Below are 17,061 nucleotides of genomic sequence, written 5' to 3'. Positions count from 1 at the left end.
CCGCCCGCCTGCGACGCCCGGGAGCAATGCCCGCCGGGGCCCTGCCGCTCGCCCGGGGCCAGCAGGCGGCGGGGGCGCGCGGGGCGCAGCCGGCCGGGCCGTGGCCGCGGGGCGGGCGCTCCCCGTGAGGTAGCGTGAGGTGGCGGCGGCCCAGCCGGGGCCGAAGAGGACGGAGCCCGCGGCCGCGCTGAGCGGGGTGAGTGCGTCCAGGCGGCCGCTCCGCAGGCCCGTGGCTAGTCCCGCAGTGCCGGGCGCGGGCCGGGGACCTGGGGATCTGGGGCGGCGGCTCCCAGAGAGGCCCCGGCCCGCCGGCCCTCGAGCCGCCGGGGCTGGAGGAGGGAGCGGAGACCCGGGCAGGGAGGAGGGTGTGGCGTGCGGGAACCCCGCTCAGGAGATGGCCTCAGTGAGTCGCCGGCCCGAAACGCTGATTTCCGAATTTCCGTCGGTCGCGGTCGCGTGGGGGACCCCCGCCAAGGACAAGTGTCATAGCGGTCGGGGGGCAGGCGTGGGCAGTGCCGGTGCCAGGGCGAGGAAGGGGCTGTCGGCAGGAAACGGAGGTGATCCCCCTGGCCCACCTTCTCTGCTTCCCGCCTCCAGCTCAACGTCCCCAGGCCCGGGCCGTGACCTCTGTGTGTCGGGGGCCCAGGGTTGGGGTGTGGCCCGTCTCCATCCTCAGTGGCCCCTTCCTGTTGTTATGCGGGTGCCGCCTCTGTCTTCTTCACACCCCGAATCCTTTCTTATCCGTGGGAGGGCTGATGGGGGAGGGGGGCTTGGGGAGAGGGAAAGTTCAGTGTCCCCCGCCCCAGTGTGCACTGACTCCCCGCAAGAAATTCCAAACGGCCAGTCCAGGTGAACATCGTGCGTGCGGTGCAAATGTCATTTCATGGCAAGTCCTCCAGGCTTGTCCCCTTTCCACCGACTTGCTCCTGCAGACATCCTGCACTCCTCTCCCTCCCTCTGAAGTGTGGGCTGGGCGCCTCTCCAAACACCCTGGCCTACCTGCCTCCCCCACCCAGAATCTGGATTCTTCAAAGGAGACCTCACTGGAACATCTGTCTTTATTCACGACCAGCTCTCTCCCCGGCCCCCATCTGGGAGTGACCAGAGCTGCTGATAGGCCCCCCCCCACTTCTGGAGGGAAGGCAGTAAGTGCTCCCCTTCATCTGAATCTTCTCTAACCCCATCCCCCAGACTCCTCTCTGCTCTGAACTCCCACTGCCTCCTATCTGTATCTCCTGTATAACTCTTATCGACGTCTGCCTTATTTTATAGTTACTTTTCCATCTGCCTTATCTCCCCTGCTGGATGGTGAGCTCCCGGGCTGGAGTTGATTCATCTCTGGTCCCCTGCTCTGGTCAGTACCCTGTGTGCAGTCAGTGTCTCCATGGAGCAGAAGGCCCTTCCAAGGCTTGCCTCTGGATCCCTAGCTTTTCTGATTCCTGGACTGTTGCTGTTAAATTATTTTTCTTCCATGAGGAGACTGTATTCTGTGGTTGGCATGGACTTCCAGCCCTCTCCCACTGCAGAGAGAAACACAGTGAGCTAGGAAGGACTGTTTTTGTTGTAAGGAGTGGCTTGCCAAGTGAACGGGACAGTACATCCTCTGCCCTGAAGATGGCCAGGCACAGACTCTAGATTCTCTGGGTAGTGAGTGTTGAATGGGCCATTCTCTCTCCTGGCCATCTCCAGCTGCTCAGGCATGGGAGGCAGTAGGGGAGAGAAGGGGACTGCGGGAGAGGGGAAAACGGGCTGGGGTTCCAGGCCTAGCTTTTCCCATAACTTGCTATAGGAGCTTAACTACGTCGCTTGGTTTCTCTTGGTTGTGGTTGCACCTTATGGAATCTGAAAGAATTCCTCTGCGTATCTAAGGCCCCTTGGGATCTGGGTCCTATCTACCTTTTCTGCCTCCTCTGCTAGTATTTCATTCATACTCTAAGCTGCAGTCCTCTCAGGCTACCTAGAGGCTTTCAAAGACTTGGTGCTCCCATGCCCTCCATCTCCCCAGGTACCTTCAACTCTTCACTGGTTGAGACCCAGTCTTGGCCTTCGCAGGTGGAACTGGTCCCTCTTCTGATTTTCGAACCACCCTAGTCTGACTTGCCTGCCACACAGAATGGCCCTTATCTGTTTACATGTGCCCCCCACTAGACCGTGAGCTCCTGGGCGGTCAGTGCTGCTTCATGTTTCTCTGTGTCCCCAATGCTTCACTGCACAGTAAGGCACTTAGGAAAATAGTGAGAGGGTTGGCATAGATGAGCACTGATAGCCCTTCTTGTCCAGAGTTGATTGCTTATACGTTCTCTATTATGGAGACCCATTGCCTTCCTCCATGTCTAGAGGCCTGTTTTAACACCAAGTAGATAGATGCTCTCCTAACCAGCCCATCCAGTTAGTCTTTCCAACTTGGTCTTCGAGAAGACCAGTCATAGAGGATGTGCAGTTATCTGTAGAGATTAGCAGAGGAAACGTCTGGTACTTCGAGATCACTGCCTTGCTGTTTTTGGAAAAGATGTTGGGGGCCATGTGCTCTTTAAAGTAAACGTAGTGGTATTGCTCCAGTGTCTTTGGCCATAGGCAGGAGGAGCCACTGCTTATGACCGCAAGGTCAATCCAAAACGAGCCACTGAGTTCTTGTATGCCAGTTCTCAACTTTGCTTAGATGAGATTAATCCCTTTGCAGATAGTCACCCTGAAAGCTGCTTAACAGGACTTCCTGCCTCCAAACACAGATGCGGCTAAGTGGTCTTTGCCCAGCTTCTCTGTAGGTCATTTGGTTGATGTTTATTGAGCTTTTACTGGGTACCCTGGAATGTTATCAAATAGAGCCATGACAAATCCTCATCTGGTTTACTCTAAAACCATAATCTGAGGCATTTTCCCCTTTTCTAAAGGCTTCTTACAGTGACCCATATTAAAAATTTATTTTAGAATTTAGGGCCAGGCAAACTTTTCCTTCCCCCAGGAAACTAGGTTGCTTACTCCTTTGATAATGAAAAGGAAAGTGGGGAAGGAAAACATGTGTTGTTTGTATACTTTGCACCATGCAGTGTGTGCTTGGGCCTCCCTGACACACCCTGCAGGGTAGGTTGTATTCTGCTGCTTTTTTTCCAGAGAAAGAAGTTAAGACACACAGAGAGGTCAGCTAACTTGTCCAAGTTTCCCTGGATTTGTACTCAGTTCTGCTTCTTTGCCACACTATGTGTGGCTCTTTCTATACCACACTGTCTTTCCAGCTGATGATGTTTCTCCTCTTCTCCTTGGCTTCTAGGCTGCTCAGCACACAATGTGATATTCTGTCTAGCAACTATATTCACTTGCCCTCAATATCAGCATATTTATTTCTGCTTTCCTGGACTCTTTTTTCTGTGTGTGTGTTTATGTGTAAATCTCTCTCTCTATGCTCTTTATAAAGTCATCACAAAAGGTTTCTGGAAAACTGTATGGGTAAGGGAATTGAACATAGTAAGTAACACTGCTCGCTGGGCATGGTGGTGTGCGCCTGCAGCTGAGGTGGGAGGATCCCTTTAGCCTAGGAGTGTGAGGCTGCAGTGAGTTGTGCTTGTGCCACTGCACTCCAGCCTGGGCAGCAGAGTGAGACCCTGTCTCTAAAAGAAAAAATAAATAAAAATAAAAAGGTAACATTGTACCTAACTCACTAACTCACAGTGTGGTTAGGGAGATGAGTCCACAGGTAACAAAGGGTATGTGTGATAAGAGTTGTTGAAGGTAGAGTTCAGAGGGGTAGATGCCCTTTCTGGGTAAGGCAGTCAGGGTTGACTTCCTGAAAGAAGTGGGACTTGAAGGAAGCCTTGAAGAATGGGTAGTTTTGATAGTCCACAGCAACTGTAAAGGTGTGTAGGACTTACATTCTAAAATCTGTGGTTATCATGATGGCCCTGCAGGACAGGTCTTCTGGTAGGAAAGGAGAGAATTAGTCCAGATGCTAAAGTGGGGAGCCTAGTGATGCCTTCTTCAAATTTTCTGTATCCTTGATGGAGGATCCCAGAACACTGGAGCTGGGAGGGCCTGCACCCTGTTGAGGATGAGAGGCAGAGGCTGGCAGAATAGAAGTGATTTGCGCAAGACCTCTCTGCTAGCCTGGAACCCAAGTCCCTGATTACCAGTTTAGTGCTCTTTTTTTAAAGTGATAGCTCTGTATGTGGGTCCTTGATTCCTGTAAAATGAGTATGGAGCACTGACCTCCTCACGCCCAGTCTGGCAACACCAGGACAAATCTCTGCTAAACGTTTATGGTCAAACACATGACGAGTGCTGTTAGGAGGGGCATGCTGGCATTTGCTTAAATAACTTTTTTTTTTTAACTTTTATTTTTTGAAAAATTATCATTTTTAGATGGAGTTTCGCTCTTGTTGCCCAGGCTGGAGTGCAATGGTGTGATCTTGGCTCACTGCAACCTCTGCCTCCCAGGTTCAAGCGATTCTCCTACCTCAGCCTCCCAAGTAGCTGGGATTACAGGCACCCACCACCATGCCCAGCTAATTTTTGTATTTTTAGTAGAGACAGGTTTTCGCCATGTTGGCCAGGCTGGTCTTGAACTCCTGACCTCAGGTGATCTGCCCTGAGCCTCCCAAAGTGCTGGGATTACAGGCATGAGACACCGCGCCCAGCTGTTAACTTTTAAGTTCAGGGATACAAGTGCAGGTTTGTTGCATCAGTAGACTTGTGTCATGAAGGCTTGTTATACAGATCATTTTGTCACTCAGGTACTAGTACCCATTAGTACCTAAACCTAGTACCCATTAGTTATTTTTCCTGATCCTTTCCCTCCTTCCACCCTTCACCCTCCAATAGGTCCCAGTGTGTGTTGCCCTCCTCTATGTGTCCATGTGTTCTCACCTTTAGCTCCCACTTATAAGTGAGAACTTGTGGTGTTTGGTTTTCTGTTCCTTCATTAGTTTGCTAAGAATAATGGCCTCCAATTGCATCCATGTTCCTGCAAATGACATGATCTCATTCTTTTTTATGACTGTATAGTATTCTATACTATGTGTATATATACCACATTTTCTTTTCCAGTTTACCATTGATGGGGCATTTAGGTTGATTCCATGTCTTTGCTATTGTGAATAGCGCTTCAGTGAACATACGCATGCCTGTATCTTTATGATAGAAGGATATTTTTAGTAGAGACGATGTCTTGCTGTGTTGCCCAGACTGGTCTGGAACTCCCAGGTTCAAGCAGTCCTCTTGCCTGGGCCTCTCTAAGTGTTGGGATTACAGGTGTAAGCCATTGCACCTGGTCAAATTATATTAACAACTGCCCTTGCCAGAGGACACAGGAAATAAACTAATAGGCAGGGTTCCGGTAACAGACAAATCAAAAACCCAAGACAACCTTGGAGAGAGAGCATGGAAAGATGAGTTTCACACTCTCCTTGTTGAAGTTCCCCATCCTTCACAAAGCTTTTCCTTGAGTGCCCTTGCCCCTGCAGTCCCTTATCTCTATTGTGGAAAGGGGTCTTATTAAGACCCGGCTAGTCAGAAAGATCAGAGGTCATGATCAGGGACGTCAGTGGGAGTCATGGGTCCAGGGAAAAGGCAGAGTGTTATCAGAGCAGTGGGAGGACCCAAGAGACCTTGAGGCTGATTCCAGTCTTGGAGCAGAAGCTGACAGCTCAAACTCCCTGTTGGGTGTGGACATGGCAACCTGCGGCCTTAGGAGCACATGACTGCAGGGTGGAATAGCTCTGTCTGAGGAAAGTATATCCTGACTATGCATACATGTATGCATAGTCATTTGATTCATATTGTTGGCCATAGTTAGGTTCTTTTTTTTTCTTATTTTTTGAGACAGGGTCTCTCTCTGTCTCCCAGGCTGGAGTGCAGTGGCGTAATCATTGCTCACTGCAGCCTCAAACTCCTGGGCCCAAAGATCCTCCTGCCTCAGCCTCCTGAGTAGCTGGGACTACAGACATGTGCACCATGCTGGCTAACATAGTTATGTTCTATAAAGTCCCACTTAAAACACTGAGTTAGTGAACACTGAACCACTGCTCTTAGGGAAAACACAGGGTTAGGCTCCTTTGAGCCTGCGGGCACAACATTTTCTTTAACCAATCCATATGTAATCTTATGTTGTATATGTTTCTGTTGAAAGAGGTCTGGCGCGGTGGCTCATGCCTGTAATCCCAGCACTTTGGGAGGCCAAGATGAGTGGATAATGAGGTCAAGAGATCGAGACCATCCTGGTCAACATGGTGAAACCCCGTCTCTACTAAAAATACAAAAATTAGCTGGGTGTGATGGCGTGCATCTGTAGTCTCAGCTACTCAGGAGGCTGAAGCAGGAGAATTGCTTGAACCTAGGAGGTGGAGGTTGCAGTGAGCCGAGATCATGCTACTGCACTCTGGCCTGGTGACAGAGTGAGACTCTGTCTCAAAACAACAACAAAAAAGACACCCTATTTAATATGTATTATTGATTCATTAACATTAAACTCCTGGCCATCAACACTGTGACTCATGCCTGAATGAAGCTTCTCTAACATACAGATTTTCTCTGCATGTCATAACCGTCTTGCACCCAAGAACTAGACTGCACCTCAGCACTATGATTGGGGGCCATTCCAAACACCAAAATCACCAACACAGAGCACACAAGTGCCAAAAATGTGGCACTGGACAGACCACAAAAAGGACCCTTGTTTCCATTAGGAGAGCTGAGATGGGAAGATAACGTCCCCTCGTTCAACCTCAGCAGGGAATGTGCCATAAGGCAACTTACATTTTTTGCCAGTCTGCACAGATTCAAAAATGAATTTGAAAGCACCATGAGCATTGATTTTGGGGCTACAGATACATTTTAGTGAGTAGGTTAATTCACAAATATGGAATCCATGGATAGTGAGGATCTGCCACCTTTGGCCTCATGTCAGCCCCCATAGTGTATCCAGCCTAGCTCAGGGCACCTCACAATGCTGATGGTACTTAATGGATGAAGGCTGAAGCTGCGGGATGAGGCTGTGGGCAGATTCTTGTGTTTGCTTGTCTTAGGTGCGAGAGAAAGACAAGCTGTCCTCCCTCAGCCCTGCTGTAGCTTCTTCTAGAAGGGCTTTTGCCAGCAGAATGGTGGCCATCTCTCTCTGCTCAAGTCTACAGGTAGGAGGGACTCTGTACTTTCATGCTGAGGGTTCTGGTGGCAGCCCTGCAATAGACTTGGCCTTTCTTAAGAGGAGCTGAGACCAATCCTTCGCCCAAAGGAATAATCCTCTTACGGAGGTGTTTCAGGCCAAGGTGGGGGGTTCCTGGGGCCCCCATGCCTCAAATTGTGGCCTTCTTATGCCTGGGCTCTCTCAGAGGAACCTTTCCCAAGTCTTTTGCCTATTGTGTGCCCTCTTAAGAGTTGGTACCTAATTCATACAGATTATTACTGTTTCTCCTCTGCAGAGCTGTTTATTTCCGTTTGAGAGGTGATTCCTGGGGAGGGCCTGAATTTTATCTTTTGGCAGCTGGGGGGCTTCCCTCCCAAGTCTAAGGCACAGGCTGTGCCATGGAGCAGGGCTGTGCACTTTGCTTCTTTTTTTTTTTGAGAGGGAGTCTTGCACTGTCGCCCAGGCTGGAGTGCAGTGGCATGATCTCCGCTCACTGCAAGCTCCGCCTCCCGGGTTCACATCATTCTCCTGCCTCAGCCTCCCGTGTAGCTGGGACTACAGGTGCCCGCCACCTCGCCCGGCTAATTTTTTGTATTTTTAGTAAAGACGGGTTTCACCGTGTTAGCTAGGATGATCTCTATCTCCTGACCTCGTGATCCACCCACCTCAGCCTCCCAAAGTGCTGGGATTACAGGCGTGAGCCACCGCGCCCGGCCCGCACTTTGCTTCTGTTGTCCTGGGATTAGAATCAGGCCCTTCGGCCTCCCAGCCCCCTAGGGAGGGCTCACTGGGCACCAGTGTCCTGCATGAGGTTGTGAGCCCATGAGGGGCCTTGTTGTGGGTACTGCTGGCCTCCACCCTCTGCTGTCTCTCTAGACAGCCCCTTGGAGGAAGGGAGGGAGGGGAGAGGGGGATAGGGATGTGTGTGTCAGGGTAGAAATAGGTGGCCATTCCCAGCTTCCATCAGTGGCGTGAGGTTGTCTGACAGGCAGGGCTTCCCCGCAGGTGTGGATGCGTGGTTAACGCTGGCTTGGCCATGGTGCTCTGGAGAACAGGAGGACAATTTCTCTTTCACACTGAAGGGCCCATTTAATTGCTTTCCTTGGTACTTTATAACAGTTGACTTTTCACTTGCTTTTTTTTTTTTTTTTTTCATAAGAGGGAGAAAAACTCAACATTTTTTGCAATTAGAATTTTTCCCATGTGGGTAATCACACTGGAAAGAAGCATTTAACTCCCTTGAAAACCACACATAAGTGAGGCTCACAGAGCAGGGGGAACATTCAGTCAGCAGGGGTGGCCAGACGTGGAGGCACTTCAGCGGGTTATCATGTAAGGAAACAATTATTCCACATTTATTTTGGATTTGCTTGTTGCAGCATATTTCAATTAGTTCGTCAATGTTGTGCATCTGACAGGCCAAACGTTTATTGTGGTTGAACCATCTGGGAGGTGGGAGGCCTGCAGCCTTCCCCGTGGCAGTCAGGAACTACTAGTTTAAAGGAAATTTGTTTGATGTGTTTAAGAAGCCAACACTGAAACACCATTAATAATAAAATCCTCAATAATTCTGAAAGCACTCTCACCTATTTTGCCATCAATTGGGCATGCATCACCCGAGACTTCATTCTTCCCCTAAGCGGGACATTTTCCAATATGCTGAAGCAAAGTTTTGAAGTGGCTTACTTAATTGGTCCAGAGCACGATTTGTATTAACCCAGCAAGGAAAATAGCTCACTAATTTATATTTGAGTATGAAGTAGCTTATGCATTTGCTGCTGGGAGTAGCAAGGGATGCATTTAGCGGCTTCTTGCCATTAGTATGCAGCTGAGCTCTTGTCCTGTACTGTGATAGAGAGTGTTAGTTTGATTTCAGTTCCCAGCCTTGGGTGACTCACCAAAGCATTGTGAGTTCACGGTAATGACTGCTGACCGGTGCAATTTGTTGTGCACTCTTTGAGTACCAAGATTTTATAGTACCTGATTTCACCCATTTTTCATTTTATCTCAATTATTCCTCCCCACCACACCCCCGCTAAAAGTTCTCTTTCCTGAGGAATGTTCTGTCTGACTTTCCAGCAGAGGGGATAAAGGAATTTAGAATCAAACAAATAGGAGAGCCAGAAGGAGCATTGGAAAAAACCGAGCCCAAGGGTTTGACCTTTCCACAAAGAGGAATGACTTTCCATTTCCCTGAAACCCTAAGATCACAGGGCTGGGTGTGGGGTGTTGGCAGTGGAGCGGGATTAAGACTCAAGGACACAGCTAGTGAATTGGAGGCCGGCTCATAAAATCTGGGACGTGCAGCTCACTCAGGTTTGTCTTGGTGGCCTGGGAGCTGTAGGACTGGAGTTTGCAGGGTTCAGGCCAGTGGCTCCCATACCATACCCAGCCTTATCGACTCTGTGTTATGGGCTTTTCCAGTGCTTAAGATTCCTGCTCCAGGAGATGGCTGCTCTTCCCTCTCCTGGGAAGCCTCCAAACCAGAGGCATCCCTGGTCTATCCTAGCTGCTTCTCAGGCTGAGGGGATCTCAGCTATTTGTGTTTGAGTTGCTGGTGCCGGGCGCAGTGGCATGGTGGCGATCCAGTGTCTGTGGATTGTTCTTGCAGAGGCAGTGGCTGGAGGTACAGAGAGGAGGGGCCTTTCCCGCTTACCCACCTTTTATCTAAGACACCACAGTGCATGGCATACTTCTGCCCATTGTGCTTCACGGGACTTTCACAAATGTTGCTGTGCCCATTTTACAGGTGAGGAAACTGAGGCTCAGAGAAGTCATGGTGTGGCCCCCAGTGCTTTCATTTGTTGTGTCTCACAGATGGGGACCCTAAGACTCAGAGAGGTCATGACTTAGGCCTCACCGCACAAGGAGTTAACTGCTGACTGGACTCTAGACCTGATCCCTCATATTCATGCTTGTATTCGGTCATGTTCTGTTACACAGCCTGTGCTGTTGTTTTAAAACATCAGTATTTCCTGATCTGGTTGAGTTTAAGCAGTACAAAGTACCTTTCCATTTGGGTTTGTATGGGTTTTTTTTTTTTTTTTCCTTTTCTTTTTTCCAAGAGGAAAACAGAATTCCTCTTCTGTTTGTTCCTTTTCAAAGAGGCCAAAGGGATGCATGGACTTAGAGCAGATTCACCAAGACAGGATTGCATGCTCTGGGATCACATCTGTTTATGTGATTTTGAGGCCAAATTCGGACCTACTTGTGAAGTTGTCCAGACATGCACCTGTAGGCTGGAGGTTAGAGAGCAGGAGTGGAGTCTAGCTAGGCCTCTGGGGTGTGGTCCTGGGGGGTTTAGGAGTCTTACTTGAGAGTTGCTGCCTTTTTCTCCCTTTAAGGGAGAACGACATTCAGACTGGCTGGGTGACAGCTGGTCAAGCAGATCCCTGTTTATGGCCTCCTTTCTGTTAGGGGGTGGGGCAGGGGATTTTTTAAAAAAGAGCACAGTTCCTAGCAGCTTGTCCTGGAGGAGGGGCCTCGCTCACCTTCAGCCAGGGCCAGCTTAGTCTCCATCTTTCCCTGAGCCTGCTCACTTTTGCTCTTTTCCTTGTTCTCTGACTCATTAAAGAAGCAGCAGGGGCCCAGAGCTGACCTCAGGAATAGGGCAACAGGAAGCCAGGGTGGGGAGGAGGAGGCTGGAACTCGTGGCTGCGTCCTCTGGGGGTGCCCACCTTCCTTGCTGTCTCTGGGGTCTTCTGGGCTGAAGGAGCAGAGGGGCCTGTGGCCAGTGGGCTGAGAGGATTAAGGGGTTATGCAGGTGGGCCCAGTGTGGGAATGTCTGACTCGGGTCCCCTGAGCAGGAGTCATAGGGCCTGCGTTCCCCGGGAGCCTAAGAGGGCATGTCTGGAGCAGCTGAACCTGGGTTCTTCATCTAGATAGAGACACATCCCTTGAACTTCTCAGACCATCTAGAATTAAACCTGCATTGCTGTCCTCTTGATTTAGCTCCCAGGGCCTGGGTGTCCCAGCCAGCTGGTGGGGTGCCTGGGGACACTGAATTATCCCTTTTTATGTTCCCTCAGGTTGCCTAACTTGGTTCTAAATTTGAAAGAGGGATTTAATTAAATCTCTGGATGAAAGAAAACTTGGGGGAGGTGGTCTGTGGGGAAGGGGTGATAATAAGTCATACCTAGAAAAGTAGAAGTGGACTACTTGGCCTCTGGAATGGCCAGGATTCCCCCAAAAAGCAAACAGTGAGGTCTCAGGGCTGGGCCTTCCTGCTCTCCAGGTGGTGGATTGCCAGTTTATTCCTACTCTCACTATAATCTTGCCTAGATGCTTGGAATAACCCAGAAGGATTCCAAGTTTCTGGCCATGTTAAGGCTGGAGATGCAGAGAGAAAATGCAGTAGATTCCAGCAGATGTGGTGTGTGGGAGAGGACAGGAAGGGTCTCTGGAAGCCAGTGGAAAAAGAGAGGCACCAGATGAGGCTTTGGACAGAACAGGAAAGAAGGCAGAGATGTGCGATTGTCTGTTATTTATTTTTTTTTTTTGAGAGAGACTCTCGCATTGTCGCCCAGGCTGGAGTGCAGTGGTGCGATCTCGGCTCACTGCAAGCTCCGCCTCCCGGGTTCACGCCATTCTCCTGCCTCAGCCTCCCGAGCAGCTGGGACTACAGGCGCCCGCCACCATGCCCGGCTAATTTTTTTGTATTTTTAGTAGAGACGTGGTTTCACTGTGTCAGCCAGGATCTTGATCTCCTGACCTCGTGATCCACCTGCCTCAGCCTCCCAAAGTGCTGGGATTACAGGTGTGAGCTACCGTGCCCAGCCAATAATTGTCTGTTTTTAAAAATTGAGGTGAATTTACACATGATATGAAATTAAACATTTTATTTATTTATTTATTTATTTTTGAGACAGGATCTTACTCTCTCACCCAGGCTGGGGTACAGTAGCACAATCGTAGCTCACTGCAACCTCAACCACTTGAGCTCAAGGGATCCTCCTGCCTCAGCCTCCCAAGTAGCTGGGACTACAGGCTTGCATCACAGTGCCTGGCTAATTGCCTAATTTTTTGTAGAGGCAGGGTCTTGCTATGTTGCCCAGGGTGCTTGAACTCCTGGCTTCAAGTGATCCTCCTGCCAAGTGATCCTCCTGCCTGGGCCTCTCAAAGTGCTGTGATTACAGATGTGAACCACTGTGCCCATCCTATAAAATTAAAAGTATTTTAATTTGAAAATTAAAATTTAATTTTATAAAATTAAAAATATTTTTAAAGTATATAATTCAGTGTTATATAGTATATTCATAACAGTGTGCACCCATTGGCTCTATCGAATTCCAGAACACTTTCATCACTGCAGAAGGAAACCCTACACCCATGGGCAGTCACTCCCCATTCTTCCCTCCCCCAGCCCCCTGGCAACAACTCATCTACTTTCTGTTTCTATTGATTTACCTATTCTGAACATTTCATATACATGGAATCATATAATGTTTGGCTTTTTTTGTGTGTTTTTTGTTTTTTTTTGAGACGGAGTCTCACTCTGTGGCCCAAACTGGAGTGCAGTGGCGCAATCTCGGCTCACTGCAAGCTCCGCCCGGGTTCACGCCATTCTCCTGCCTCAGCCTCCTGAGTAGCTGGGACTATAGATGCCCGCCACCACACCTGGCTAATTTTTTTGTATTTTTAGTAGAGATGGGGTTTCACTGTGTTAGCCAGGATGGTCTCGATCTCCTGACCTCGTGATCCACCCACCTCAGCCTCCCAAAGTGCTGGGATTACAGGTGTGAGCCACCACACCCAGCATGTTTGGCCTTTTGTGTCTGGTTTCTTTCACATAACATATTTTCAAGGTTCAACCATGTCATATCATGGATCAGTACTTCATTCCTTTTTTTTGTGGTAAAATATACATAATATAAAATGTACCATTTTAAGCATTTTTATTTTTGAAACAGGGTCTCTCTCTGTCACTTGTGCAGTGACACCAACACAGCTTACTGCAGCCTCAAACTCCTGGGCTCAAGTGATCCTCTTGCCTCAGCCTCCCAAGTAGCTGGGACTACAGGCACACACCACCATGTCTGGATAATGTTTGTATTTTTTTGCAGAGATGGGGTTTTGCCATGTTGTCCAGGCTGGTCTTGAACTCCTGAGCTCAAGCGATCCACCCACCTCGGCCTCCCAAAGTGTTGAGATTACTGGCGTGAAGCATTGCACCAGCTAGCTGTCTTTTCTTTTTAAGACAGACTAATGGTTCCTTGTAGGCATACACTGCATTTTCTTTCTTCATTCGTCCATTTATAGACATTTAGGTGTTTCTGGGCCAGTGAAATTTTGACTTTAGTTTGCCTCTGGATGAGGAACAACAAAAGACAACTGAACTAGGAGGGTTTAGGGACATCACTTGTCCCATTTCCAAGGTAAGTGACCATTGACAGTTGCATCTTTCTTTTTTTCTTTCCTCCTCCTCCTTCTTCTTCTTCCTCTTCTTCCCCTTCCCCTTCTTCTTTTTTTTTTTTTGAGACAGAATCTCGCTCTGTTACCCAGGCTGGAGTGCAGTAGTGTGAACTTGGCTCACTGCAGCCTCCACCTCCCAGGTTCAAGTGATTTTCTTGCCTCAGCCTCCTGAGTAGCTGGGACTACAGGCGCGCACCACCGCGTCCCACTAATTTTTGTATTTTTAGTGGAGATGGGGTTTTACTATGTTCGCCAGGCTGGTCTTAAATTCTTGGCCTCAAGTGATCCTCCTCCTCGGCCTCCCAAAGTGCTGGGACTTATAGGTGTGAGCCACTGCGCCCAGCCACGAGAGCACCTTTCTGTGCCTTGGTTCCAATACCCACCTGGTGACAGTAGCAGTGGTCCCTCTCAAGGCTGCTGTGTGGATTCAGAGAGACTGGCTGGGAGGGTGGCTTTATGATCTATCAAGTACAATCATGAGCTGCTGTTGTCTTGGTCAGGCACAGAGCAGGTATTCATCAGTCATGGGTATGAGGGTTGGTAAGGCATAGCCTTCTTCTGCCCACCTGGGCCTTCTGTGGTCTGGAAGGAGCCAGAGGGGCTCGCCTGTGACTCTGTCTGCCAGAGGGCCCCCTTTCCTACAGAGGTTCTGGGGCCAGCTCCAGGAAAAGGTGGCGGGTACGTGTCCTAGCTCTCGGTGGCCTTTGAAATGTGTGCTGACTCCTAGCAGATAGTAGTAGGGAAGGCACAGGGCACATGGCCTCCTGTAGTTCTGTCCCCTTGGTCGGCCTTTTTGGTGCTCCCGGAAATGAATCCAGGAGGATGACATAGGCAGCCTCCTGCGTCGCTGACTCAGATCAGAAAGTCAGTCTGGCATTCACAAAGTCACACTTGCCCTCATTAGGCTTATTAACTTTCGATGAGAAAGTGCTCCATAAGCAAGTGACTTAGGAAATCCATTATCAGGCCGGGGTCAATTTTGTGTGCAGTGGTGCCTACGATGCTGTGCTGTACATTTCCATATTCACCAATTTAAAGGTGCTTAATTATTATTATTTTTTTGAGATGGAGTCTCACTCTCTCTGGCCGGAGTGCAGTGGCGTGATCTCGGCTCACTGCAATTCCTGCCTCCTGGGTTCAAGCGATTCTTCTGCCTCAGCCTCCCAAATAGCTGGGACTACAGGCAGGAGCCACCACGCCTGGCTAATTTTTTGTATATTTAGTAGAGATGGGCTTTCACTGTGTTAGCCAGGAAGGTCTGGATCTCCTGACCTCCTGATCCGCCCACCTTGGCCTCCCAGAATGCTGGGATTACAGGCATGAACCACCATGCCTGGCCGAGTGCTTAATTATTAATTTAGGGCTGGGTGACTAAGGAGGAGTTGCATTCAACATGCTTTGAGAATTTTAAGGCCATTTGTGAATTAGCTGTAATATGGTAAATAATCATACTCTTTTTTTTTTTTTTTTTTTGAGACGGAGTCTCACTCTGTCGCCCAGGCTGGAGTGCAGTGGCCGGATCTCAGCTCACTGCAAGCTCCGTCTCCCGGGTTCATGCCATTCTCCTGCCTCAGCCTCCCAAGTAGCTGGGACTACAGGCACCCGCCACCTCGCCCGGCTAGTTTCTTTGTATTTTTAGTAGAGACGGGGTTTCACCATGTTAGCCAGGATGGTCTCGGTCTCCTGACCTTGTGATCCGCCCGTCTCGGCCTCCCAAAGTGCTGGGATTACAGGCTTGAGCCTCCGCGCCCGGCCCATAATCATACTCTTAATCTGTGTGATCTGTGTTCTGGATTACGTGGAAGATAAGGTGAGGCCAAGGGGTTGATTTATTGAAGGCCACATGGATTGAGATTGAGGGGGAGTCAGAAAGAACAAGCAGGAGGCCCCTTTCTTTTTCTTTTTTTTTTTTTTCGGGGACGGAGTCTCACACTGTCGCCCAGGCTGGTGTGCAGTGGCGCGATCTCTGCTCACTGCAAGCTCCGCCTCCCAGGTTCACGCCAATCTCCTGCCTCAGCCTTCTGAGTAGCTGGGACTACGTGGCGCCCACCACCACGCCTGGCTAATTTTTTTGTAGTTTTAGTAGAGGCGGGGTGTCATCGTGTTAGCCAGAATGGTCTTGATCTTCTGATCTCGTGATCTGCCTGCCTCGGCCTCCCAAAGTGCTGGGATTACAGGCGTGAACCACTGCGCCTGGCCTGCAGGAGGCCCCTTTCTTTAATACCAAGTTAAATTTTTTATTTTTTGTTACTTTTTCTGGTTTTTATAAATGTGTTTAAAAATTTTTTTTTTTTTTGAGACGGAGTCTTGCTCTGTTGCCCAGGCTGGAGTGCAGTGGTGCGATCTCGGCTCACTACAAGCTCCGCCTCCCAGGTTCATACCATTCTCCTGCCTTAACCTCCCGAGTAGCTGGGACTACAGGTACCCGCTACCACACCCGGCTAATTTTTTTGTATTTTTAGTAGAGACGAGGTTTCACCGTGTTAGCCAGGATGGTCTCCATCAGACCTCGTGATCCACCCACCTCGGCCTCCCAAAGTGCTGGGATTATAGGCGTGAGCCACTGTGCCTGGCCAAAAAAATTTGTAAGTAATATGTGTTCATGGGAAATTAACAAAGATAAGTTTAAAAATCAAATAATTAAAAAATGTCCATCAACTGATGAATGGGTAAAGAAAATGTGGTATATACATTCAACAAAATAGTATTCAGCCATAAAAAAGAAGAAGATCCTAAACTGGGTAGGGTAGCACAGGCTTGCAATCCCAGCTACTTGGAAGGATCGCTTGAGCTCAGGAGTTTGGGGCTATGGTGTGCTATGATCTCGCCTGTTAATAGCTACTGCACTCCAGCCTGGGCAGCATAGTGAGACCCTGTCTCTAAAACACCAAACAAAAAAGGAAATCTTGCCATATGGAATAACATGGATGAACCCGTAGGACATTATGTTACATGAAATAGAACAGTCACAGAAAGACAAATGCTGCATGATCTCACTTATACAAGGTACCTAGAGTAGTCAAATTCATAGAGTCAGAGAGCGGAATGGTGGGTGCCAGGGTCTGAGGGGAGGAAGCAATGGGGAGTTAGTAATCTATGGGCATAATGTTTTAGTCAAGTGAGATGAATAAGCTCTAGGGATCTGCTATACAACATTGTACTTATAGTCAACAATAACATATTTTACACTTAAGTTTTGGTAAGGGGGAGGTCATATGTTACTATGCTTATCACAATAAAATTTTTAAAAAGTCAAATGGTTTAAAAATATTTAAAAGCACTTTGGGAGGCCGAGACGGGCGGATCACGAGGTCAGGAGATCGAGACCATCTTGGCTAACATGGTGAAACCCCATCTCTACTAAAAAATACAAAAAATAAAACTAGCCGGGTGAGGTGGCGGGCGCCTATAGTCCCAGCTACTCGGGAGGCTGAGGCAGGAGAATGGCGTAAACCCGGGAGGCGGATCTTGCAGTGAGCTGAGATCCGGCCACTGCACTCCAGCCCGGGCGACAGAGAGAGACTCCGTCTCAAAAAAAA

The 17,061-nt window shown here is 49.1% G+C and overlaps 1 protein-coding gene across 4 annotated transcripts in view; it reads left to right on the top strand.

Annotated features, from left to right (window-relative positions):
* Positions 1-6: 6 nt before the first annotated feature.
* The window catches only part of PITPNM2 (phosphatidylinositol transfer protein membrane associated 2), a 177,855-nt gene continuing 160,800 nt past the window's right edge, over positions 7-17,061 (top strand). For all 4 annotated transcript variants that reach the window (XM_026457386.2, XM_026457384.2, XM_026457385.2 and 1 more), the window contains exon 1: positions 7-196. The gene's annotated coding sequence lies outside the window, so the exon portion shown is untranslated. The remainder of the gene's footprint in view (positions 197-17,061) is intronic.

Source organism: Piliocolobus tephrosceles, chromosome 10, assembly GCF_002776525.5.
Source record: "Piliocolobus tephrosceles isolate RC106 chromosome 10, ASM277652v3, whole genome shotgun sequence".
In the NCBI taxonomy this organism is placed as follows: Eukaryota; Metazoa; Chordata; class Mammalia; order Primates; family Cercopithecidae; genus Piliocolobus; species Piliocolobus tephrosceles.
This window is presented reverse-complemented; position numbering and strand designations above follow the sequence as displayed.